Genomic DNA, 26359 nt, shown 5'->3' with positions numbered 1-26359 from the left:
TACAAATTCTCAGCTCTAGTTTTTGCTAAGCCTCTTGCAGACTGTTTTTCTCTTCTATCTGTGGTGACCATTAGAGCATCCCTCTTTTTATTTTTAATAGATTTAAGACTATCTTACAGTTCCAACTTTGTAATTTATTTCCTCTGGAATGTGTTCCTTATTACATATATGAAGTCAATTCAATTACAGCAATCAAATGTACCTAATTTTATTGCAGGTTTCCTTAAGATACTGATTTCCATCCATCTTAAATGGAGGAGCTGGAGATCTGAGAAACAAGATAAGGTAGACAGCGCTATAAAGGAGCCTGCCCAAGATTATCCAAGGATTGTCCAAGTGGAGCTGCCACACCGAGGTAAAATCCGGTTGCTGATACTGACAGGACCAAGGCTATGTTTGGTCTGCGCAGGCAGGGGTCATCAAAGGGTAAGGCATCAAGAAGACATAAAACATGCTTTCACTTAAAATTATAGCTGAAGCATTTCTCCATGTAAATTTAAATGACTATATGATAATCATGCAGATACCATTTACCACTGTTGTGTTACAGTGTTTCTAATGTTGCATTATAAATAATGGCTACGTGGAACGCACAAAGATCTCTACATATTTATGCTCATTTCATTAGAGCGGAGTCCCTGAGGTAAAAGTTTAAAGTCAAAGAATATGAAAAATGTAATGACTACATACGATATTGCCTAACTCACAACAGTTTCACTTACAGCCTGGATGCCTGAGATGACGCATCCCGCTGATTCCTCCACCTGCCCTCTGACTCCTCACTCCTGGTTTGGTTAATATCCAAAATATATAAAGAACCAATACAAATCAATAGCAAAACAACAAATAAACACCTCGCCCCCCTGACAACGATGTGATTTAAAATGGGCAGAGGAGGAACTGAATAGAAGACATACAAATGGCAGGTACAGGAAAATGTGCTCCATATCACCAACGATCAGGGTCCACGGTGCATGAAATGGTGCATGAAAAGGCACATGAAAAGATACTCAACATCACTAATCATCTGGGACATCCAAATTAAAAGCACAATGAGATATCACTTCACAGCTGTTAGAGCCGTGGTAACAGCCACTGTCTAGGATTGGGAAAAAGAAAACCCTTTTGCCCCATTGGTGGGAATGTACATTGGTGGTTCCTCAAAATTTTTAAAAAGAACTACCAAATGATCCAGGAATCCACCTTCTGAGTATATATCCAAAGGAAATGAAAACAGGATATCAAAGATATATTTATACTGCTCTGTTCATTGCAGCGTTATTCACAGTCACCAAGATATAGAAACAACCTAAGTGCCTGTCAACAGACAAATGGATAAAGAAGTTGTATATACACATACAATGGAGTATTATCCAGCCATGAGAAAGAAGGACATCCTGCCATCTGCCACAACATGAATGAACCTTGAGGGCATCATGTTAAGTGAAAAAATTCAGAGAAAGAAAAAGACTGTATGGTATCACTTACATGTAGATTTTAAGAAAGCCAAAACCCATAGAAACAGAGACTACAGTGGTAGTTACCAGGGGCTAGGGGGTGGAGGAAAAGGTAAGATGCTGGTCAAAGGGTACAAACTTCCAATTATAAGATAAATGAGTTCTGAGGATGAAATGTACAGCATAGTGACTACAGTTAATAATACTGTATTAGATACTTGCTAAGAGAGTAAATCTTATATGTTCCCATCACAAAAAAGAAATGGTAATTATGTGACATGATGCACATATTAGCTGACGCTATGGTGATAATCATTTTCCAATAATATAAATGTATCAAATCAATATGCTATATGTCAATTATATCTCAATAAAGCTAGAAAAAAATTTTCTATTTTTTCTCTTGTGAATTGCTGATTAATATGGAAAACCTTATACAAACCTTAATAGTTTGATGTTTTATGTGGAAATTGTCTCAACCCATTGTCATACTTGTATAATAACATTGCTTCCAGATTTTTTTTTTGCCTTTTAATTTGGATTATGTTTTCTTTCATTTATAGAATAAAAAGTATTTTATGAAATCAAATTAATGGTCATTTCCCTTATTGTTTTATTTCCATTAAACAATGCAATTAATCACAGGTAATAATGCAAGGCCACTTAAATAACTCTAAACTAATACTACTACCATCACCAGCACCACCACTACCATTTTAGTTTGCAGTATACCAAATAAGAAGTGAAAATCTGTCTTCATCCAACGCCTCCACTCATCCAAACCCAAAGCAGAGATAACGGCCAGCAGTTTGATGTTTATCCTTCATAGCTTTTCTTTTTTTTTTCCTGTGGTACGCGGGCCTCTCACTGTTGTGGCTTCTCCCGTTGCGGAGCACAGGCTCCGGACGCGCAGGCTCAGTGGCCATGGCTCCCAGGCCCAGCCGCTCCGCGGCACGTGGGATCCTCCCGGACCGGGGCACGAACCCGTGTCCCCTGCATCAGCAGGCGGACTCTCAACCACTGCGCCACCAGGGAAGCCCCATAGCTTTTCTTTTACATGAATTTACAATCTCCTTTGCCCTCATCCTTCTCATCCTATCAGCCAATGAGCTCAGTAGATGTAACTTTCAAAATACATTTTGAATTCTCCATTTCTTTTTGTTTTCTTTTCTGGTCGAAGTCATCATCCTCTCTTGCAACAGCCTAATAATTGGTCTCCCAACTTCCGCTCCATCTTCCCAACAATCCATTAACTTCATAGTTGCCCACAATAATCATTTAAAAAATATGCTTTCCTTTAAAGCCATTGAGTGGTTTTCCATTACAATTAGGTTAAAATATACATCTTTTTTTTTTTTCTTTTTTTGCGGTACGCAGGCCTCTCATTGCCGTGGCCCCTCCCGCCGTGGAGCACAGGCTCCGGAGGCGCAAGCTCAGCGGCCATGGCTCCTGGGTCCAGCCGCTCCGAGGCACGTGGGATCCTCCCGGACTGGGGCACGAACCTGCATTGGCAGGCGGACTCCCAACCACTGCGCCACCAGGAAGGCCCTAAATATACATCTTTAATCAGCTTAAAATGCCCTGCAGGGATTGGCTCGTGTCTGTTGCTCCAGTCTCCTGCTTTGACTCTTCGGCTTACAGCACTATTTTTTTTTTTTTTTTACATGTTTATTGGCGTACAATTGCTTTACAATGGTGTGTTACTTTCTGCTTTTATTTTTCAGGTCCTTGGAGCTCTTTCTCAACTCAAGCCACGTACTGTTCCCTCTCCTTGGGCTGCTCTTCCCTCCCTATCGTCTATGCCTGACTAACTCCTACTCAGTCTTCGTGTTATATATTACTCCTTCTGATTTGTCTTCCCACAGTTTCCCCAATCTAAATAGTATTTCTCTTTTTGCACTCTTCATTTTTCCTAATAATATGAATACCACGTATTAATAATCATTTGTCTATTTATTTACTTAATATTTGTCTCTGTCAGTAGACCATAAGTTCCATGAGAGGTTCTAGTCACTTAGTGGAAAGGAAATATTACCCAGGATCGAACACCAGGTAAACTTCTAAAGTGCGGAAAGCATTTCATATCTTGATTTGGGTGGTGGTTACGTGATTGTATATATTTATTTTTACATGTGCACAAGCATATAAATTTGTAAAAACGAAGATTTCTGAAGGTTATCATATATGCATGTTATTCTTAATGTTTTATACTACTTTTTTATTCTTTAATTAAAAAGTTTAATGAATTAAATCAAAGATACACATTTTAAAATTTTCATAGTAAATGTCAGATTATCTTTCAAAAGCTGTAACAATTTAGGTTTCCACCAACAGTATATGAAGGTACTCTTTTATCCCCATGCCCTCATCAATAAACTCTTTCCACCAACATGACAAGCAAAAGATTGTATCTCACTGATGTTTAAATTTGCTTCCTGGATTATTAGTAAAATTGAAAATTTTTAATCCATCTTGGATTTATTTTAATGCATGATATAAGAATTAATTTATTTTGCCGATCCTGTTGTCTGAGCGCCATTTATTGAATCATCTTTCCCTTCTCTTTGGTTTGTTATGCCATTAATCTTTATCATAGTTTTGTGATGTCAATGGCCTTCATAATATAATAAATTCTTGTATGTAGTAGGATCTGTGTCTGAGATATCTATTCTCCTCTATTCATTTGTCTCTTTATTGTTTCACCAGTGCCATGCTGATCAAATTAACATAACTTAAAAACAGTCATCCTCATTAATCTTCTTTTTCAAATGTAAAAAGGATCCTGATACTCTAAATGATGTCTAAAATGGTTTTGTCAAGTCAAAAATTACCGACTGAGATTTTGATTTGAAATTCACCTTAGGTAGGTTTCATTGGGGATACAGACATTATGATGGAGGTTTGCATGCAGGTAGTTTATGGAGAATGCTTGTGGGAAGAACACCTGTGAGAGAGTGAAGGCTGCAGAGGAGAAGTCCAGCTATGATGAAGTTACAACAGAGGCTCCAGCTGACCCCATCAGAGGCTATACGGCTAGGATGATTCTTCCGGATTGACCAGAATTAAAACAAAGGGGCTACATTAACCAGGCAATAGATACAGGTTGAGGGCCAGTTCTCAGAGAAGGACTCAGCTCTGAGCTGTCAGGCGCCAACACTCAACCTCTGGAAGTGAGCGTCTCGATCCTGAACGGGGATACGGGTGGTGAAACCCCAGTGTCCACTGCACAAGCTTCACAAAACTGCTTCCTTTGCCAGGGAAATGACTAGCCTTTCCTTTTATTCAATTTTTTTTATATCTTAAATAACTTCTTGAGGCTAAAAATACAAAGGAAGACAACTGGAAAAACTGAGTAACTTTTCTGTACAATGACTGCTAGTCAAAAAATCAACTCAGTAGACTGCAATAATGAGCCCAAATCAACAAGGGAACTTAACAGGAATAAACAACCATCTTTTATTCAACGTTCGCTAAAAGTATAACGTGGCCATTAAAAAAAACCAATTCTTTCCTTTGCTTCACTTAGTTTTTCTAAACTCTTTGCATCCTCCTTGGTTGACAAAGTAAACGTTACGAGCCTCCTCTCCTTCTTTTTCCTGCTAAGTCTGCTTCTTTTGATGTAGCTAACAAACACCCAGCATTTGCCTGCACAAATATCTGCTGAACATCTCTTTCATCCCAGTATATTATCTTTCTCCCTCAAACCCAGTCCTCCCTTGTGTTTTCTTGGGGCATCTCCAACTGTTCTCCCTCATAGCCTAGTTTCAGTTTTTGGTCAGGATTTACCACGTCTACCTGCCTCTTGTTTTTATTCTCAATGATATGGACAAAGTTCACATCAGTGTCATTTGTTGCGTGGATTAATGTTGTAAATTTCTAATTGATTTCTATATCTCCAATTATTCCTGTCTATAACCAATTATGTCAGCGACAACACCATCATCACCACCTACGCTCAAACTCATTGATGATTCTCTGTCATTCGTAGAACAATAAAATCTAAGTGTGTTAATGTAGAATGCAAAGCTCCGTGCACTCTTGACCTCACCTAGAATTTTGTTCTATAGCCTAGCTTTACTGTACCACTTGCATTCTCATTCTTCTCATTCTTGCATTCTCATTCTTCTCATGCTTTTCTATGTATCTTTATCCATCTATAAATACAATTCTCCCTCTGTCCCTCTCTAAAGACAGTCTATTTATCTTCAAGACTCAGCTCAAATGCTACCTCAGGGAAGTAGTCTTACATTTCCACAGCAGAAATTAATTGTACATCCTTCTATTTTCCATAGTGGTTTGTTTATGCCACTTTTAACATGCATATTGCTTTATTTATGTTTATAAATATACTTATAATATATTTTATGTGTGTGTTTTCCTAACTAGACTGTGTTTCAGAAGGCAGATGTTTATTCATCTCTGTATTCTTCACAAAGCCTAGCCTAGTACGAATCTTCACTGTGCAAAATATATGATTGTGGACTATAATTCTGACGTTTAAAACAACAGGGATGCAGTTCTTTCATTCATTTGGTCCTCATTGGACTGCTTCTAGAGCTAGATTGTCCAACATGGTCACCACTAGCAAAATGAGGCTATTTAAATGAATTAAAATGATATGAAATGAAAAATTCAGTTCCTCGGGCACACCAGCCACATTTCACACACACTATAGCCACATGTGACTAATGGCTATAGGACTGCACGGCTATGGAACATTTCCACCATCACAGAGAGTTTTGTTGGACAGCACCGCTCTAGCACGTTTGCAACAGAAAGCTTTCATCTGTAAGTAACAGAATATACAACTTGTCTTAATTTGCGTTCCTTGAAAACAGACCCTAGACAAGGTCTTAGACACACGTGATTTATTTAGAAGGTGATCCCAAGGTCAAGGAAAGCAAATTTGAGGGGGAAAAAAAGTGACACGGGGGCTTCCCTGGTGGCTCAGTGGTTAAGAATCCGCCTGCCAATGTAGGGGACATGGGTTCGAGCCCTGGTCCGGGAAGATCCCACATGCTGTGGAGCAACTAAGCCTGTGCGCCACGACTACTGAGCCTGAACTCTAGAGCCTGCGAGCCACAACTACTGAAGCCTGCGCATCTAGAGCCCGTGCTCCGCAACAAGAGAAGCCACCGCAATGAGAAGCCCTCACACCGCAACGAAGAGCAGCTCCCGCTCGCAGCAACTAGAGAAAGCCCGCACGCACAGCAACAGAAGACCCAATGCAGCCAATAAATAAACAAATAAAATAAATCTATTAAAAAGAAAAAAGTGAGACAAGGAAGGGAGACAACCCAGCAAAAGCTGAGTTAATAAGTGGGTTTCTGCTGTGGGCAACTTGGACTCTGTTGGAGCCCTTTGAGAAACCACGTTTAATGCGTTTCAGAGATGGGCCACCAGAGTCGGGGGAGACTTAACCCCCCAGCTCCACTAAATCCCATTTCCTATTGATTGAGGCTCAGGGGGAAGGGACTTAAATTCCTCCTCACCTATCATGTTTAGCACAGGACCTTCAAGAAGAGAAGAGGTTCAGGCACCTGAGGTGGAAAGCTATCAGAGTGCTGGCTACGAGCAGATCATCTCAGGTGGGCAAAAGGGATGGGTAGGGGCTTCAAAAGACAGTGCTACAGTCCTAAATAGGGCTTAGGCAATAACTAAAATGGATTGCCCTACATAAGAATATCTGCAAAATGGAAAAATGAACACTTGTTAATTCAGTGGCTTCATAATAAAGGAGCCCTGGGTTGGTGGTTCTACAAGAATCTTGGCTTTCCTCCTAGCATCATTTCAGGTCGTCTGCAGCACATCCAAACATCACCCCACGGGCGGGAAGGGGTGAAGCCCGGTCTCGGATCTTTTCTAAAGAGTGAAGAGAACTTTTCTAAAGGCTCTCCTGAAGACTTCCTCTTGAATGTTAGTGGCCAAGATTGCATCACATGAAGGTGGCAGGGTAATAAAATTGCCATGATTGACTTAAACTAATCAATATTCACCTCTGGGCTTCCCTGGTGGCGCAGTGGTTGAGAGTCCGCCTGCCGATGCAGGGGACACGGGTTCGTGCCCCGGTCCGGGAGGATCCCACATGCCGCGGAGCGGCTGGGCCCGTGAGCCATGGCCGCTGAGCCTGCGCGTCCGGAGCCTGTGCTCCACAACGGGAGATGCCACAACAGTAAGAGGCCGGCATACTGCAAAAAAAAAAAAAAAAAAAAAAAAAAAAATTCACCTCTTGGGTCTGGGGGCGGGGCTGCCTTTCTTGAGCAACTACTACCACACGCTCCAATATCTGAACAGAAGAGGCCTCTGCTGGCAAAGAGAAGGCGCAATCGGAATGGAGATGTGTATGCGCTAGGTGAGCAGCAGTCTGCCACAGGTATAGGCACCAAGTTTTGAGAAGGATATTAACAAACTCAAAGGAATCTGGAAGAAAAGGACCAGGATTTCCAGGGCTGGAAAATGCATCATATTTTGAGTAGAAAATGGAACGAGGTAAATCCAGATCTTGATGTCATTAAACAACCGAATTAACCAATCCTTGAATTTTCCTCTGTAATATACAGAATAAAAAAAACTTAAAGGGTATTATGATAACTATCATTATTGAAGAAATACCATTGGATAGTAGATCAAGGTTAATTCTGATGTACCAGGGGATATAGCTTGAATCAGTGTGGGAGTTGTATATTTTTTTCATATATTTTACGGTCTTCTCTCTTTAGCAATTAGAGCTGTTCATAATAACATGATAAAGTAGTAATATCCTCACCAATATTAAAATTGAGCAAAAGCTGAGTGATGGTAACAATTTACATTCCAATAATGCTTTATGTTTCTAAGTATAATTTCATTTGACTACTCTTAAAATGCTATAAGGTGGTAGTGTGTAGATACTATTACTTCTATTTTCCTATGGAAGGAATGAAGTTCAGCAAGTTTAATGATTGCTCAAATCGTGAAGCTAATAAATGGCATAGATGTGACACACTCAGATTTTCTGACTCAGAAATATTGACAATTTCTAAAACTTTATAACTGGTAGCCTATTTTAAAAGTCTTACATAATTAAAAATACTTTTGTAGTAGACCTGGATGTGACACTCGTTCTGCTTTATTTCCTATAACTAGCACTATTTTCCCAGGAATGCCCATCATTAACCACTCTATTTCTCTCTTCCCTTGATAACTTAAACTTACATTTCTTATAGCCCCTGCTGCTATACTTTCATGTCTTACAGATTCTGCCTGTCTTCCCCTTTAGCTGAAGATGCTTTATTTGGTATTAGTCATTATGTAGATTTTTTCCCCCTTTCCCAGTATTCTATGGGGTCCAGTTTGTGAATAGATAAAAACACAGCTAGAGGAAGTGCCCTTGTTTCTCTCCTTGATCAGTCTGAATTTTCTTTCTTTCATGGAGTGGTCTGGTTTATTTCATGATTTGCTGGAACATAATAAACTCTCTCCTTCCCTTCCTTTGTATGACATATGAAGGATTAGGACTGCTCTTCCAGTTACCCTGTCCTCTGTTCTTAACTTCCTTACTGGGTGGAGGTCAGGTCAGTGCCTCTGTACAGCCAGTACCCATTGAGTTCTCTTCAAATCAATTAGGGAAGTCTAATCTGAGCTGTGGGATCTTTTGATTTAGTTCCGGATGTTGCTTTATGGCTCTAATTTTTATATTCGTGCAAACATACTATTTCTCTAGTTCTCGAGTTGGAATTTTTTAACAATCACCAGAGCTTCAAACTTTGCAGGATTTGAAGCAGCTATAGGTACAGGAAAAAAAAAAAAAAAAAAACTTCCCATCTCAAATATGCTTGATGCAGGGGTTCCTTCAACTTCTTACAGGGGTTACTTTTGAGATAAGAAGAGTGACTGTTATACTGTACTGGTGATTTTGATATGTGTTATTTGGGGACTAATCCAAAGAGTACCTAAGAATCTTTAACTCCAGATATATAGCAAAAAACACATGAAAAGATATAGATTAAGTAAATGACTTTCCAATTACTGCAGTGATGCTTGCTTGTTTCTTAATGTTCACTTTGATCTGCTATTTTCTACTAATTGGTGCTTTATTTTATAGTAGCAGTGACAAAAATAATAGTAAGTAACAATAACAGTTACTCAGAGTTTACTATGTCTGAGGCATGATTTTAAACATTTTACATGTATTAGCACAAAAACTTGGTCAACAGAGTACCATTGGTCTCCTCATTTTACATATTTGAAAACTGAGGCACAGAAAGATTAAGTAATTGTGCTAAGTCACACAGCTTTAAATGGTGAAGCCAAGACTGCTAGTCAGCCAATCTAGCTCCAGAAAACCATACACTATTCACTATACTACTATATTATTATTATTATTAAATGTACTCACCATGTTGGAAGTTTTAGAGGTATGGCAGGAAAGCACAAAAGAAACTTGTGTCTTAGACGGTATTAATGCGTTTTTTATTCCCTTCAAACAAACTCCTGCTATTTCAACTTGCATGTTTATGCACTAGCCAACTTTATTTCATTTTTATTAATTTCTACACTTTGCCACCTACCTAAAGTGTGTATGTGTATATGTATATGTATATATATAAAATAAATTGTTAAAGGTGATATTCTTGCATTAAGTCCTCTGTTTAGACCTCTAAAATCTTTGAGGTTAGAGAGTGTGCCTTGTGAATTTTCTGAAAGGTTGACTTGAACTGTCTTTGAAGGAAGCCCAAACCAGGAAGTAAAAGAGAGTGAGAGGAACAAAACTAACCAGAGCAGTGACGAGAAGGATTCTCAGTAGTTGTTCAGACAATGAAAGCAAGTGAATAAGTGAGATAAAAGGTTTAAAACACAAGTACTAAAAAAAAAAATAGTTTACATAGTACAAATATTCTTATCTAGGGAGAAAAAATTGGGAATGTTAGGAAATAAAAGCTAGTCTAATGGTATTATAAATTTAGGATTAATTTTTATAAATCAGAGAAAAAAGAAAAATTAAATTTCTACAAAGAGCTATAGATATATGCAGGAAAGAAATTGGAATCATTACTACAGAGCTTCAGAAAAATGAAGGAAAAGTCAAGGAGATGGATAGGGAAAAAAATGTGACAAAGCAGTGAAAAAAAAACAAGAAAGAAAAATATTGAGGGCGCAATATTTACAAAGACATGCCCGTGATTTTTAATGACTAAAAGCCACAGATACATAAAATGTGAGAGAAAGGCAGAGTTGAGTCATTCCCACAGCTGGCTGCTGAAGGAAAGGCTGCAATGTTTCTTTATTATGACAACTGACCGGCCAGATAAATTATGATTCAGTAAGTTACAGGTGTGGGAAATGGAGTGGAAACGTACAAGGGACTTGGCAAACTGTAAACCTGCATTGGCTTTATCAGTGGACTCGTGTTGAGTCCATCTACTTGATGAACATCCTTATCAGCCAGCAAATATAAATGACTTATGGGAATAATATTTCAAGGAATAATGACACAGCTATATCTAGTCTTCTTCTAAGATCTGGCTTATTAAATATCAAAGCTGTAAATTATAGTAGCAGCTTTATATAACTAAATTAATTTCAAACAAAACCTAATTTCCTTAATCATTGGCTGTAATCCTCCAGGAACATATGCTATTAACTGAACTACAAATGGCACTGAAATTGTATGACTTCAGTTATTTGATATCAAATTCTAATCCAGGGCACACTTCTCTGTAAATCTCCTATAGGGATTTTAATACTTCTACAATTATATTGGCTTCTTACAGAGTAATCTTTTCATGCTCTTATTTCTCAGTCCTTTATCCAATTTCTTTTTTTCTCTCAGAGCATATTCTAGGTCAATTTTTCAAAACAAACTTCTGTGGAATTAAAAAAAATTATCCCAAATGATCACCAGAGTTAACATAACCTGAGATTCTGCACAGAGAAATAATTAAACTTAACTGGGGGGCTTCCCTGGTGGCACAGTGGTTGAGAGTCCGCCTGCCGATGCAGGGGACGCGGGTTCGTGCCCCGGTCCGGGAAGATCCTACATGCCGCGGAGCGGCTGGGCCCGTGAGCCATGGCCGCTGAGCCTGCGCGTCTGGAGCCTCTGCTCCGCAACGGGAGAGGCCACAACGGTGAGAGGCCCGCGTACCGCAAAAACAAAACAAACAAACAAACAAAAACTTAACTGGGAGTATTTATAGATCCAATTAACTGTCTATGGCCATGTATGTCGGGGCAAACCCAAAATAGTTAAAAAAAAAAAAAAAGTGATTTAGCTCATTGTCTCCATGGCCAAATGTTTATCTTGGAGTTTGCTCAGTGATGACGCGCATCGTGTCTATTGTAATTATGAACGAGTGGCTTAAGTGAATTTATTTTGTGCTCTTCTTGGACAAATGTTATCCATTTTTTGAAGAGTCCATTATGGTCACAGGCTAAATAATATATGATTAAGAATCTAAAATTGCTTAAAGTAAAAGATTTTGAGAAGGAGAGAATTAGTTCATCCTATGGGGATGTACACAGCAGTACGCAGATGAGAATCCTGGCAAAAGTAGATGCCTGGGAAGTTTGGGCTTCTGTTCATAAGTAGTGATGTGATGCATGGGGAGACTGGTGTTGATAGACACTTAGAAGAAGGAGAGTAATTAGTTCAGGTTTTAACCCTAGATGTCAGCCTTCCTCAGCGTAAGGAGGGGGCAGTCCAGGACTGCCTTGAATCCAACAAGATGGTAATTCAAGATAGTGGGCGTCAGCAAGAGGGGATGGTTGCCTTCCCAGAGAGCAACAGGTCATAACTATTCCCCTCTGCATCTAAAGGCTGAAAATTCTGAAATGTTATTTTCTCCAGCTCAGACTTTCCCGGCCTGAAGGTTTTTCCAGACTCACTTTTGCTTGCCTATCTATATCCTCACCTGGATGCCTAACAGGAAGATCAACATAAAGTCGGCTCCTCTTATAGTCAGGGTCTCGTCATGGGATATCTGGCATCCTTGAAGGTTAACTTTTGTCTAAGCAGGCAAGTTTAATGAGAAAACAGTTTACACAGGTGTGGGTAGAATGAACGGAGCCAATACCTGATGCTGAAGCACCCAAGGATTGGTAACATTGGGAAGCTGTTCTCTCCTTTAAGCCTACAATGCAGGGACAAGGGCAAGGAGCCCAGAGAAAGATTTGAGCCACGGGACAGAGTCTATTTGATTGAAGCAGTAATCCCAGAAGGTAGTCACCGGCAGAGATGAGGTAGACAGGAAGGGATCATAAGGAATAAATTCTCCTATTTTTCTTTCCTCCTGTCTCCTGCTGTTATCTCACATATGTACACATCTATGGAATACACACATTATCGATCTATGGGGGTGGCCAGAAAGTTCGTTCGGGTTTTTCTGTAACATCTTATGTTAAAACCTGAACGAACTTTTTGGCCAACCCAATGTCTATCTATGTATCTACCTATCTACCTATCTATCTATAGTGATCTCTTATCCATATAAATTATAGAGACAAATTCCTCATTCATATATATTTATATAAGCATGTATATATGTATGTATAAGTCAACTTTGGTCTATATTTTAAGTAAACGTAAGAATCAATGTCTGTACTAGTTACTGTAGATATCTCGGCTGGCTGATCCTTACATGCGGCAACTGGCTTTGAACTCTTACTTCTAATAGGGTCCCTCCACTGCCTAACAGCGGAGTCCCCAAAGGCTGAGTCCTCGACCCTCAACTCTTTCTCCTTATGTCCTGTTCTCAGAATTCAACTATTGCCTTTATGCTACTGTGGGCTCTGACCTCAAGGCAACAATTCATAATTCACAGGAACAGTATTTGATTAGGAGTGAATTTAAAATGAGGTCTCTCTTTTGCTATGAAAAGGTGTAGAATTAAAAATTAAATAGACCCACTTTTGCCCTTTCTTGATGAAAACCGAAGCAACCCAAACAAAACAAACAAAAAAGAGAAAGGGAGCAGGTGGTCCGTCAAGCTAGCAGTGAACGTCTAAATTACATTCTTAACACTAGCCTAGGTTTGCTCTGTAATCATGAGCAAGGCTTGATCGAGTGTGGTTTAAGTCATATGTAACTCAAATGTTCCCAGGTCTCTCCAGCTTGTGGCTCTCCAGCTTATAGAAAAGTCACCAAAGGAGTCTTTCCTCAAGTCTCTGAGGGCCGATGGCTGTCAGGCATGATTGACACTCCCTCCGCCCTGTTTGAGGGTCAGTGCTCTTGAGACAGATAATCATCTCCATGAGGGCCAGGACTGCACTTACAGCTTCATTGCCACTTGCCTCGGACTCTCTGGTTCTCTTCTTTAAGGCAGCAGGAAAACGCCTTTCCGTTCTCACCCCTATGCGTACAGGGGATGTCCCATGGTGGAGTGGCCTGATTCCCTAGTGACAGCCGGTTGTAACACTCACCCAAAGCATATGGGTGACTCAGGGCTGGAGGAGTTACAGAACACCCAGGACCTCTCCTTCCTCCCCTACTTGGGCTGCTCACCTGAGTCGGACTCACAGAGGCAGAATCCTTCATCCAGCTTGGTAAGTGATTTCTCTCAGGGGCCCTCCTACACTTTGTCTCCGAATTTAAACTCACAACCTCCAACCCCAAGCCGCATCAGGCTACATCCCTGCTGTGGCTGAAATTCAAGTCCTTTGAGACTTACGGGTCCCACAGAAGCCTGGAGCATGGCTAGGTCTACGAGTTTGGAATGTACAGAGTTGGGGGTGACTGTGGAAAAGAAAGAATGAACAGCCTCTTTCTCTCTGAAGTCAGGAGAGCAAGTCTCAGCAGCCGTGTGCAGCGTGGGGCTGGGAAGGGGTGGGGCAGTGGCAGGGGGATAGAGAGGGAGTTCGAGGTGTGCAGGAAAGGGAACAGTCCTCCACCTTCTCTGCCAGCGTGTCCAAGCCTCAGCTCTGCCCTCAAGATTCCTCGACGGGTCTCTGCGGCCAGCCACACCGAGGTTTCATTCCTTGTAATCAATTTTTAGCTTATTCCATTAAGGATATTTTCATCTGTGACTAAATTTTTCAGCTCTTAGTAGTTTGAGAAAATGGTAAAACTTGTCTTGAATGCCCTTGACTCAAAATTGGATTTGGTTGATTCATTTTTGAACTTAATCTTGAGTTTCTTATCAAAAGTACCACTGTCTATTAACCTACTCCCTACGGTTTCATCATTCATCACTCATCTTACCAACCCATCTTAGGGAATTTGTTGTTGTTGTTAGAAGGGCATCAATTCGATAGGAGTTAGTAACTTAGCAGGAGCTGTGTTGAGATACGATTTTTCTTAAGGCTCTATGGGAAACAAAGGTAGCATTGGTATAATTCTTGGACCTTGGGCTTGTTAAAAAATTCCTTTCTTTTTCCCCCTACATTGGGGATTTCTAAAAAATGCAGCAGTAAGAATTGCAGTCAATTTCATGCTCAATACAAAATGTTATGAACTGAAAAGTTCTGGAGGCTTCAAAGGAAGAAACAAAGGAACATACGAACATATGGCTCATTTTAAAGGCATAAAGCTTACCTATTCAATTAGGTAACTTGGAGAGTATACCTTCAGCCATTGCTGCAAAGTCTCCACAATTTTCTGAAGAAAGTCACTCTTCAAACCACAACTGCTGTTTAATAAAAAGAAAAGATGCTGTAGTCATGGTATTTGTGCAATATTTCTGCATTATCAATTTCTGACTCAGAAAGGAAAACAAAAAACAAAAAACGCTTTAGTTTCCCCAAGGAAAGTCTGTACCAATCTACTGAATGAATCTATCATTGCGTCTACTGGAGAGTTTAGAAATACTGTCAGAGAAAAATTGTGCTGCTTTTATTTACAGCTTCATAGGTCATCTCTGAAAGCTATGAAGGCAGTACAGTGAAAAACGGAAACAGTGAGGGACGCCGTCAACCCCACTCTGCTTGGCTTTTCTTTAGGACTTAGAGCATAAAGGTGGTATATTAACACTGAAAATATTTCAAGAGCTCTCTTCAACTCTGTCAAAAAAGTAGTTTTGCCCAAAGAATGAAAACCAACTCCTTAGGGGAGTTGGGGCCTTGCAACAAATTAGGGCCCTAGAAGTTGTGTGATTAAACACACACATACAGAGAGACACCAGACACTGTGTTTGTCAGCCTAGTTTATCTTCTAGGCATGCGTCGATTGCAAACTCCTTAGACCTAAATCAAATCTTCTACGACTCAGCAGGTAGCACAATGTCAAGACATCAGGATAACCAGGCCGTGGCACCTGCTAGCCCTGCCGACAGCCAAAGATGACAAGTGAAAAAGCATACGCTCTCCCCAGTGAGGGAGGAGTAGCCTCCAGGTAAGCCTATATGTATAGCTGGTTTCTGCTAGAACCTCCAAATAAACTTTTTAAAATCAATGTTTTTTGTCATTACAACCCTAAAGATTCAGAGAAAGAAGTCCCCTAGCCCCACCCTGGAACCTAGGTCACTCACTAGAACCCTACCTGCATCTTTTCCCCATTGTGTTGCAAAGGCTCAGCATATGGTCAGCTTTCCATAAAATGGACTGACCTTCTCCTCTCTTTCCCAGTCATCCCCTACTATTAGCAACTTTGCCATGCTGCCCCTGAAACAGCATGGGAAGATTCAGCAATTTATAATTTATAATCCAGCCCTCAAAATATCAGGAAGGGTATTTTGGGTCTATGCCCAGCCTAGAAGTTTAACAGAATGGATTAGCACGTGCAGACAATTATTGGACTGATATACTTGGAATAAATTCCCTCTTCTGTGATAGTAACAAACGTCCTCAGGTAGGGCTGTGGTCATTACATTAGTCAGCTCAGGACAAGATACCACACACTGGGTGGTTTAAACAACAGCCATTTATTTTCTCATAGTTCTGGAGGCTGAAAGTCTAAGATCAAGGTGTCTGCAGGGTTGGTTTCTAGTGAAGCCTCTCTTCCTGGCTTGTGGATGGACACCTTCTCGCTACGTCCTCATATGGGCTTTCCTCTGTGCATGCACAGATTGAGCAAGAGACAACTGGTGTCTCTTCCTCTTCTTATAAGGACACCTATTCTATCAGATTAAGGCCCTACCCTTATGACCTCCTTTAACCCTAATCACCTTCTTAAAAGCCCTATTTCCAAACACAGTTACATTGGAGTTTAGGGCTTCAGTATACCAATTTTGAGGGAACACAATTCAGTCCATAACATTCCACCCTCATAGTACTTAAGTTATGACATATCAGTGAGAAGAGTAAATATCACTCAAGGGTTTTCTGTCCTCTTCTTGGAAAAGGCTTAGTGTGTTTGGCTGTACACAGGATAATTGTGTCATGTTACGTATAAGGATGACATTGTTATTTACCTTATTTGGAGATTAAATATGGCTTAAGGAGAAGTATATGGATGACAAGTTGACAAGAGGTGGACTTGTGATGATTAATTTTGTGTGTCAACTTGACTGGACCATGGGGTGCCCAGATATTTGGTCAAACATTATTCTGGGTTTTTCTGTGCAGGTGTTTTGGGCTCAGATTAACGTTTGAATTGGCAGACTGAGTACAGCAGATTGCCCTCCATAATGGGGATGAGCCTCATCTAATCAGGTGAAGGCACGCATAGAACAAAAGGCTGACGCTTCTACAAAAAAGAGAGAATTCTCCTGCTTGAGAGCCTTCAGAGTAGAAGCTCTGTTCTTCCTGGTTCTACAGCAGGCTGCCATTCTTCAGACCCCAACTGGGACACGGACTCTGCAGATCTTGGACGTGCCAGCCTCCGTAAGCACATGAATCAATTCTTTATAAGTAATACATGTACATACACACATAATACATACAAACATAAATCCTTTTTTTCCTGGAGAACTCTGACTAATAGTCATTCATGCATTTCAAAGGCTGGCTATTGCCCACTTGTCACTTAATCATGTATACACACATTTATTGTAAACGTTTCCTGTGTAGTCATGTTCACTCTTGTTGTTGCAAAATTTAGGAATCAGACAATCCTAGCCAGAGTTCCCACAGTTCTGTGACTCCTAATTTGAGTCAGAAATTTGAGTGGTTATAAGATATTCAGATGATTACAAAATATTTCCTTAGTTCTCTAACTTACCAGCTGCACGAACTATGACGAGTTATCTCCTCTGAAATCCAGTTCCTCATTTGGCAATGGGGATAAAAATACTTCCCCTTTCTATACTGTGAGATCACTTTAGAACCTCATGGGATGACTCGTAAAAGCTCTTCTAAAGATACAAAGTGTCATCACATCACTGGCTGTATTACTATTACTGCATGACATGCATATGCATTTGTAATTGTGGGTTTACTTTGAATTAAAAATTTCCAAACTTTAGGAAACAGATCTTATCTCTTATCATGACAAACACCTTAGGTTAAATGAAGGATGGTTACTAAGTGGCTCATGTGCCCACTGCCCTGGCCAGTATCCAAAGTCTACCAGTGCACTTTACCACTGAGCTTGGGAAGAGCTTTAGAAATCTTCTAATGCCTGTATTCCTGGCAGCCACTACCAGTGGACCTGAGTAGGCACACAAGTGTATACCTTGTTGTCATCTCTGAATTAGTTATTAATTAATCAGTTCTGTGGTTCTTATGGACCTGCCAAAGGAATGTCGAGATTACTGTTAATTTATATAATGCAACATAGATCTACGGAAGAGTGAGGAACATATGTCCAACCTTAACTGCTGCATTTAGCAGCCATCCACTTTGCAGCTGTGTCCCACAGCCTTTGTGACCTTTGTGTTTGGAAATACAGACATGTCTGCTCTCCTCTGCAAATTTCTTTACAAATTCTGCAGGTCGTGGGAGCTGTCTTTGTAGAAGAGAGTTTTTTGAAAGGGAACAAGAAATCAGAGACACTGTGCCAAGAGAAGAAAATAGGCTAAATTATCCACCTTCCTCACCAAGCCTTACTCGCCTTCCTCCCCAACTAGAGGCACAACTAGTCCTTCTGGGGCTATTTTCCCAAGTCTTCTTCAGATTACACAGAAAAAAACAGAGCTCTCTGATTAAAGTTAGCCTAAGGTTTTATGTTTCTTTTTTCACTGAGTCATACAAAACAAACAAAACACATTCAGCTCAATCAAAATCTAACCAATCATATAGCGTTATTAAACACGGCATCGACCGAAAGAAAATATGAACTCCTTGCCCAGGAAGGATGAATGCCAAGAACAGAGTAATTTTCTGGCTTTGTCTTTCATATCTATAAATTTTATTTTTGTGCAAGTCACTACGTTCCTGAATAGCTGTTGATGTTAAACACTGGGGGAAACTTACAAATGGGCAGTGAAATGCATTAGGGATTACCAGATGTTAGCTAGCCACACTCCGTGAGAACCTTACTCACATCTGGTTTTGACCTCCAGAGTACATAAAACACTCTCTTCTCTCTTCTCTTATTCAACCTCCTTATTTTCGTGGCCAAGTATATACTGGATGCAAAAACTTTTCAGACCAAAACTTGGCATGTGAACTCTCGATCTGGCTGCAGTTGGGTTACTACCAATTTGCAAAATAAAGTATGAATAATAAGTAAGAGTGCAAGTAAAGTAAATCTTTACCATCTTATCAGGGAATATAAATCATTCTGGCACATACGTCAACCTTAATTTCTGTGTAAAAGTTCCAGATGTAGTTATGATTCTATTTTATAAACATAACCAACTTATTAGGAATAATGAGAGCGAAAGCCCCCATGGATCTCATGAATGGCCCTTCCTCATGAACACAATCTGAGCCCAGAGCCTTGGAATTCGACTGAGTTCACTTGACAATGTTGCCTCTACACAGGTTTTCCTGGTCTCTTTGTTCCCGTCCCTCACTCAATTAAACGCCTCTTCCCTCTACTTCATTTTCTGCCATGTAGATGCCTCCTCTTGACCTACGAACAACAGATTAGCCTTTTGGGGTGCAATCAGGGCCAAAAAGGGCATTTCTTTTTAGAACACATATCTGCAGTAATGATTTAGGATACCACCCTCCACTATTTTTTGTATTTCAAAGTAGGCTTCAACATGAAACGCTTGCTATGGGTTTTCAAACCTAAGCTCTTGGTCATATCAGACTCCCACTGCTGCTCTGCCCGCCTGGCACCTGGGCATCACCACCTCTCTCTGTCCACTGTGTGCAGGTCTTGCGTAGACCGGTCAGACCACCTAGGATTCTCAGCCACGGTCAAAGTTGGCTCTCCTTTATTAGGTACCACTTACTGTGGTCCAGGTGCATTACCTTCTCCAGTGCCACAACAGCCTGTTAGGGCAGAACTCTCAGAATGAGGAAAGGGAGGCCTAGATTCATGTACTTGCCTGTAGTTCCACAGTTAGGTCACTTGGTACCTAAACCCTTCACCAGGAGCTGCTTCTTTCCTGGCCATATTAGAAGCATCAGTTCTGACCACTCCTCCCATTTCTGCAATCCTTGGTCATTGAACAAAAGGTATCGCCACTCCATCTCCTCTCCTTGGTGTTTTTTTAATCCCCTACTGCTCTTCAATTCTGTGCCCCTGAACAATGCCAACACCCCAAGTGCATTCTCCTGGCACCCCATCGAGCTTTTGCCTTCATCTAAGTGTCATCCTCTGTCAATGTCATCTGGGTTGAACATCTTCTGCCTCTCTTAACCCTCCAGACATCTCCTTTCTTCGCTCAGAAGCTTGACACATGGATTGGTTTTCTTTTCTAACAAATTTAGTTTTAAGAGACTGTGACTTTCTCTGATTCTTACAGGAACGTTGGCTTTCATGTCGCTTTTATTTTCTTCCAGTCTGCTGACTTCCTTCTTTCCCTTTTTGCCCCGCCCACGACCTTTACAGCTGAGGTCCGAACAGCAAATATTCACCATCCTTGGTTCTCTTAGATCCCCACACTCTGCTCACCCTGTCTGGGAAAACTGAACCCAAGATGAAGGCTACAACCTACTTTCTCTGTGCTCTCTCTACCGCTGGACAGTTGAAGGCTGCCAGAGGAAGCTGCATATTCCTGTATGTTGGTGCTCATGCTAGCCTGGAATGTTCGTTAACCCTTTACTTGCCTTGGATTAGAGTCCACTCTCTTCTCCCTCAGATACAGGCCCAAGGCTTTACCACACTCCTAAAGATCTCCACCCAGCGCCCTCCCCTCCCTGCCAGCACACGGCCTCACGCCCTACTTCACTGTGACGACAGCCCCTCGAGCCTGATCTGTCAACTTCCCGTCTTAAGATTTTGCCTTATCTAAATCCACATGCTTCCTTCCTTCCTTGCAATCTCAGAGGACAAGAAGTCTCTTCTCCTGCCTGGAATCCCCCCCCCCCCCCCCGTCTCTCCATTCGGCTAACTCCTCACTCCTCTGTTAAGGCATCTCAGATGGTCACTCTTCCAAGACGGGCTCCATCGAGCTGGTCCTATGGTTGGGTCAGGTGACTCCCATCTACCTTCGTGCTTCTGACGTGCTAGTGTAAAGCTGCTTAGGTGTTTGCTGCCTGGACCAGGCTGGGAGGTCCCCAAGGTCAAAGACCTGATCCTTCTCACCTTTAAATCCTCAATGTAGTGCAGGCCTGTCACCTAAAAGGGACACAGTTTTACTGATTTGTTTTTGTTATCAACTTCCTTCCTTAACTGAGCTGGATGTGTTTCCGTAACAGTCTAGACAAAAAAAAAAAACAAAAACCCCAAACAATCCACCCCCCCAAAAAAACCCACCAGACTAACAGACTCAATAAGGACGTCCTATGCTTCTACATCTCATTTCTATTAAAAAGAAAGATTTTATAGACAATGCAGTATATAACATATATTATGTGCGTGTATATATATTTATACACATACATATTCATAATTTTTCTAGTACTTTATGTGCAATAAAAAATATCTTTTGCTTTCCATTCTTAACACTATTATACACTTTAAATAAGTCACCTGCCCATTCTGGGCCTCAGTTTGCAAAGTGAGGAGGCCGGACTTTGTAAGCTCAGTGAACTCTTCAGCAATGAGATGACTGTTTGATGACAATGATAATCAAGCAGAGACTCTAGGCCTGGACGACAGCAGAAAAGTAATTGACTCTGCTATTCTAAAAGTATTTGCAAACTATCACATAATTATTCCCTTACCTGACATTTCTAAAGTGAGCTTTTGAATTTATAAGCTGCTTTCAAATTAAATGAAATAATCAGATAAATTCTTATATTAGTACGTCAATTTCCTTTTTGAAAATACACTTTTAAATTTTATAATAATTTTAGATTTACGTAAAGTTTGCAAAGAGAGTGCAGACAGTTCCTGTATACCCCTCATCTGGTTTCCCTTTTGTTAATACCTTACATTACTACCAACTAAACTCTAGACCTCATTTGGACTTCACTAGTTTTCCACTGTCCTTTTTCTGTTCCAGGATCTCAGTGAGGACACCACATCCATTCATCATGTCTAATTAATTTCCTGTGGGCTGTGAGAGTTTCTCAGTCTTTGCTTGTTTTTCATGACCTCGATGGTTTCGAGAAGTACTGGTAGGGTATCCTGCAAAATGTCCCTCAATTTGAGTTTGTCTGATGTTTTTTCTCATGGTTAGACTGGGGTTATGGGTTTTGGGGAGGAAGACCACAGAGATACAGTGCTATTCTCATCACATCATATCAAGGGAATGTATACCAACATGACTTATCACTGTAATGTGAACCTTAACCTCAGTGTCCTTTTATGGAGCAATTTCATATTCGTTACCTCATGTGACTCTTTTAAGGATCATGGTATATACAAGCCTGGCATCCCCAGCTCCATTTTACAAAGGTAGACCTTGAGTTGGGGTTTGGAGACAAGGCATTATGACTGTCACACTATCAATCTCTCCCTAGCCCCCTGACGATCTCTTCTAAGTCACACCTAAAAGAAGCGCTTATAAGAAGCATCTTACAATGCTTTCCTGTATACATTCATTTTAGTGCTCCTGTGGTTAAGAATTTTCACGATTAAATGCTACATGGTATCTTCACGACTACAGCTATAATCCTAGGCTTATTTGGACAAATCCAAAATGAATCAACATGTCTAATCAACCAATCAAGTAGCCAACTAATCATTATTTAAATTCACATTTGGAATGAACTTTCTTTTTTCAAATGGATTACTTGGTGTTTGATAGTCACACTGTATTTTCTGAAAGATTCAAGCCTTCTTACCAGACCCCAAAAATCTTTAAAAGAAAGTTGTTTCTTCATCTGTAAAATAGGCTTGTGATTTACATAGAGATACAATATTTTGGGTGTGTATTTCAATATGATAGGAAGGGGGCCTGATAACTGTCCCTCTGGAGACACTAGTAACAATAATAATCATTGGTATTATAATGATAGCAATAATAATAATAGCTAACATATTTAGCTCTTACTATGAGGCAGAATTTGTGCTAAATGATAATCTCATTTCATCATCAAAATCTACGGGTTAAGTGCTTGACGCATTTACTTTGCTAGGGCTGCCATAATAAAATACCACAGACTGGCTTAAAGAACAGACCTTTGGGACTTCCCTTATGGTTCAGTGGTTAAGGCTCAATGCTCCCAATGCAGGGGGCCCGGGTTTAATCCCTGGTCAGGGAACTAGATCCCACATGCCACAACTAAAATATCCCGCATGCCTCAATGAAGATCCCGCACGTGGAAACGAAGATCTCACCTGCCCCAACTAAGACCTGGCACAGCCAAATAAATTTTAAAAATAAATAAATAAATAGATATTTTTTAAAAAAAGAACAGATATTTACTTTCTCACAGTTCTAGATCACAGAGAGCAGTCTGCTTCTGTCTGAGGCCTCTCTCCTTGGCTTGCAGACGGCCACCTTCTCGCTGAATCCTCACATGGCCTGTCCTCTGTGCATGTGCACTCCTGTTATCTCTGTGCACCCAAATTTCCTCTTTTTATAAGGACACCATTCAAATTGCATTAGGACCCACCTTAATGGCTACATTTTAATTTAATCACCTCTTTAAAGACCTTATCTTGAAATCCACTTACATTCTGAGTTACAGTACTAGGGGTTGGGACTTTAACATATGGATACTGGGAGAACATAATTCAGCCCATAACAGGAACTGTGACTCAAACCCAAGCTGCATGACTCCCAAGCCAAAGTCTTAACTATTTAGCTATCCTGGGAAATGAATCTTACAACTTCAGGGGAGTAAAACCACCAGCATTTTTAGACTTTCTTATCATCACAGCCAATCATGCAGTGTTTCCACTGATCTGTGATCTCCCTCCATGTGACAGAATGAAGCACTGAGCTCATACCAATAATATTTACTGCTTTATTATTTACCCCATCATTTACAAGCAGCTGGCCTTAGAAGAGGACTCAGCTATGATGCCAGCTGGGGAATAACATATTTCTGTTTTGGGGTGTTGCTTATTCAGCTCTCACTCGTATCTTCATTTATTTATTCAACAAATATTTACTGAGTGCTTGCTATAATTTGGGCATTTTTCTAAGCACTTTAGAAATATCATTTAATTTAATCCTCATAATACATGAAGGTATTATCATTATTCTTATCTTACAGATGAGAAACCAAGGCTCAAAGAGGTTAAGCAACTTGCCAATCACTTAAGAGGTGGTGACAAGGCTTGAAGAAGGCAACCTGAGGGCAGCCTCACTCCAGACCCTTTGCCTATACTTCAGATTTCTCTTCCTTGCTAGCTGTTAAAGTTTCTGAAGGTTGATAATTACCTCTGACTTTTCCTTTTTCTAAAATGAGAGTAATTATTACAGTTATTAGTAACTTAGCAAAGATCTGTTTTTCCTCTACTATTATATATAATGTGAAATAGTTGCAATTAGAGTTCCTATTTAATCCTTATGTTTCAGAACAGTAAATAAATCTGTGAGTTTTCTGGTTCAAATTTGTGATCTAGCAGCTAAGACTTCACCTTTGAAATAACAGAAAAGATTTTTAAAGCCAGAAAGGATGCAATTAAAACAGGGCTTTGAAAGCATGGGGGGACAGACTAGGCATTTTGAGGAATTTCAGGAAGCTAGAATACAGATAGGATAGGGTCAATGGAGAAAGCAGAGCAGAAGAAAACAGCCTAAGAGAACAGAGATGAACACAGCTCTTTCCATGAGAGCGCCTAAGACGCTAAAGTCATACCAGCAAGTGTGAAGAGCAGCTGTGCTCAAGGTATTTATTCAATAACTATATTCAGACCGTCTATATTGGGGACCACCGCTACTCCTTACCTAGAGCCCTCAATGATCTCGAGTTAAAATCTGAGAAGTGTTCTTGAAAGAAAGAGGGGGGTGGGCTAGGTGAGACTCCTAGTAAGGGTGTAAAGAGAATCAGAACACTCTTGGGGGTGGATGTGGCTCTTGCAGCAGCCAGGGCTGGGGGATGGGGTAGAGGAGAGAAATCAAGGCAGCTCTACCAAGGCCTGAGTGAGACGCACTAAGCACTAGCTCTCAGAGGCTCATGGGAGCCCTCCTTGCACTGACACCACTGCCTGCTTCTGTGTGTGTGCGTGTGTGTGTTAGAGTGATGTCTGAATAGGATCAAAATGGGGCTATGGGAGAAATGAACATTATTAGGAGGTTGTGGCTTTTGAGACCAACCTGCAACTTTGGTAGCTCTGGATGCAGACACGACTTTGGATTGCATCACTATTGGGAGGCCATGGGTGGGACCGTAATTGCATGCACACTCTTCGGATAGTATCAGGCGGGGACATCTCTAGCCCTGTAGGTGTGGGAGATTTTTTTAATTGCTCAGTGCTTTTTTCTTTTTTAAATGATTATCGGACTCTTGGCTTGAAGGTTTCAAAATATTTTTCAAAGCTTCCAGTTTTCTAAAACGGGTTTAGGAGAAAATTAAAAAGAACTAAACTTAAGGTGCTCATTAATGACAGTTTTGTTTTTCAGATCCAGAGACAACAAAACCTATACCGAATCTAAACCTTCAAAACAGAGGAAAAAAAAAAAAAGATGTGGGGAAGATGTCAGATTGACCTCCTTTCTTTTCTGTTAACCTTTCCCCCTGGAGAGCCCTTCTCAAGAGACCTGAGAAAGAGAAAAGCAACCCCCTGAAGCAGACAACTGGTCTGGTACTGTCTGGTACCAGACAGTGAGCATGTCTCCTCCTGGTGAGCACAAAAATTTCACAGCACATCCACTTCAAGCAAGGCCACTCTGTGAGCATGATGGATCAAGACAAAAGATAGGACCACTCTACAATCATGTCTGAACACAGACAAAACATGAACATTGTCCAAACCACAAAAATGACCAAACATTCCCCACCTATCTAAATTAGCGTCAAGACACTCAATTGTAGAATTATGAACCCTACTTGCTGATAGCATCCAATTTAGAGTAAAGCCCCACCTTCTTCAGCCCTCTTTAAAATCACCTAACACAAGCCCAATCCTTTCTAGTAAGTCTTTTCTAACCTTTCTGACAGCTTCTCAGCGAGACACCCCACAGTTCTCCATGGAGTGTGTACTCCCTCCCTAAAAACGTAATAAAACCAACTTGTTCAGCAATAGATGTGTTCCTGGTGGTGTCGGGATGGAGGATTTTGACAGGTCTTAGGAATGTCAAGTTTCTCTCTGCACTTTTATTATTACTTGTCTCAGATCATCAAAGAGCAGCTCCCCTGGACTAAGTTTCCTGGTCCAGGCAGTAATTGCCAAGGTTTGCCAAGCTCTCAGGACGTGCCAGGAGCTTTATATGAATTAACTCCTTCTATACTCACGATGGCCCTACGAGTTGAGAGGCTTAGTACCCCGTTTATAGATGAGGAAACTGAGGTACAAAGGTTACACACAACTAAGTGGCTGAGCCAGGAGTCCAGGACAGCCAGTTGAGCCAGTGCTGGGGCTCCAACGTCCACACCATGCTGCTTCCCGCTGTACAGAATCACTGCTGTACAGTCACTGGTCACTGTGCCATCAG

General features: G+C 40.7%; 1 long non-coding RNA gene across 1 annotated transcript; it reads left to right on the top strand.

Moving 5' to 3' along the window:
• The first annotated feature begins 13890 nt into the window (after positions 1-13890).
• Positions 13891-25880, top strand: LOC132507411 (uncharacterized). The gene is made up of 3 exons (XR_009536175.1): positions 13891-13976; positions 15640-15759; positions 25328-25880. It is a non-coding gene; the product is annotated as an uncharacterized LOC132507411 (long non-coding RNA).
• The last annotated feature ends 479 nt before the right edge of the window (positions 25881-26359 follow it).

The sequence above is a fragment of the Lagenorhynchus albirostris genome, chromosome 16 (assembly GCF_949774975.1).
Source record: "Lagenorhynchus albirostris chromosome 16, mLagAlb1.1, whole genome shotgun sequence".
NCBI lineage: Eukaryota > Metazoa > Chordata > Mammalia > Artiodactyla > Delphinidae > Lagenorhynchus > Lagenorhynchus albirostris.
The sequence above is the reverse complement of the archived record's forward strand: the minus strand, read 5'-3'. Positions and strand labels throughout refer to the sequence as shown.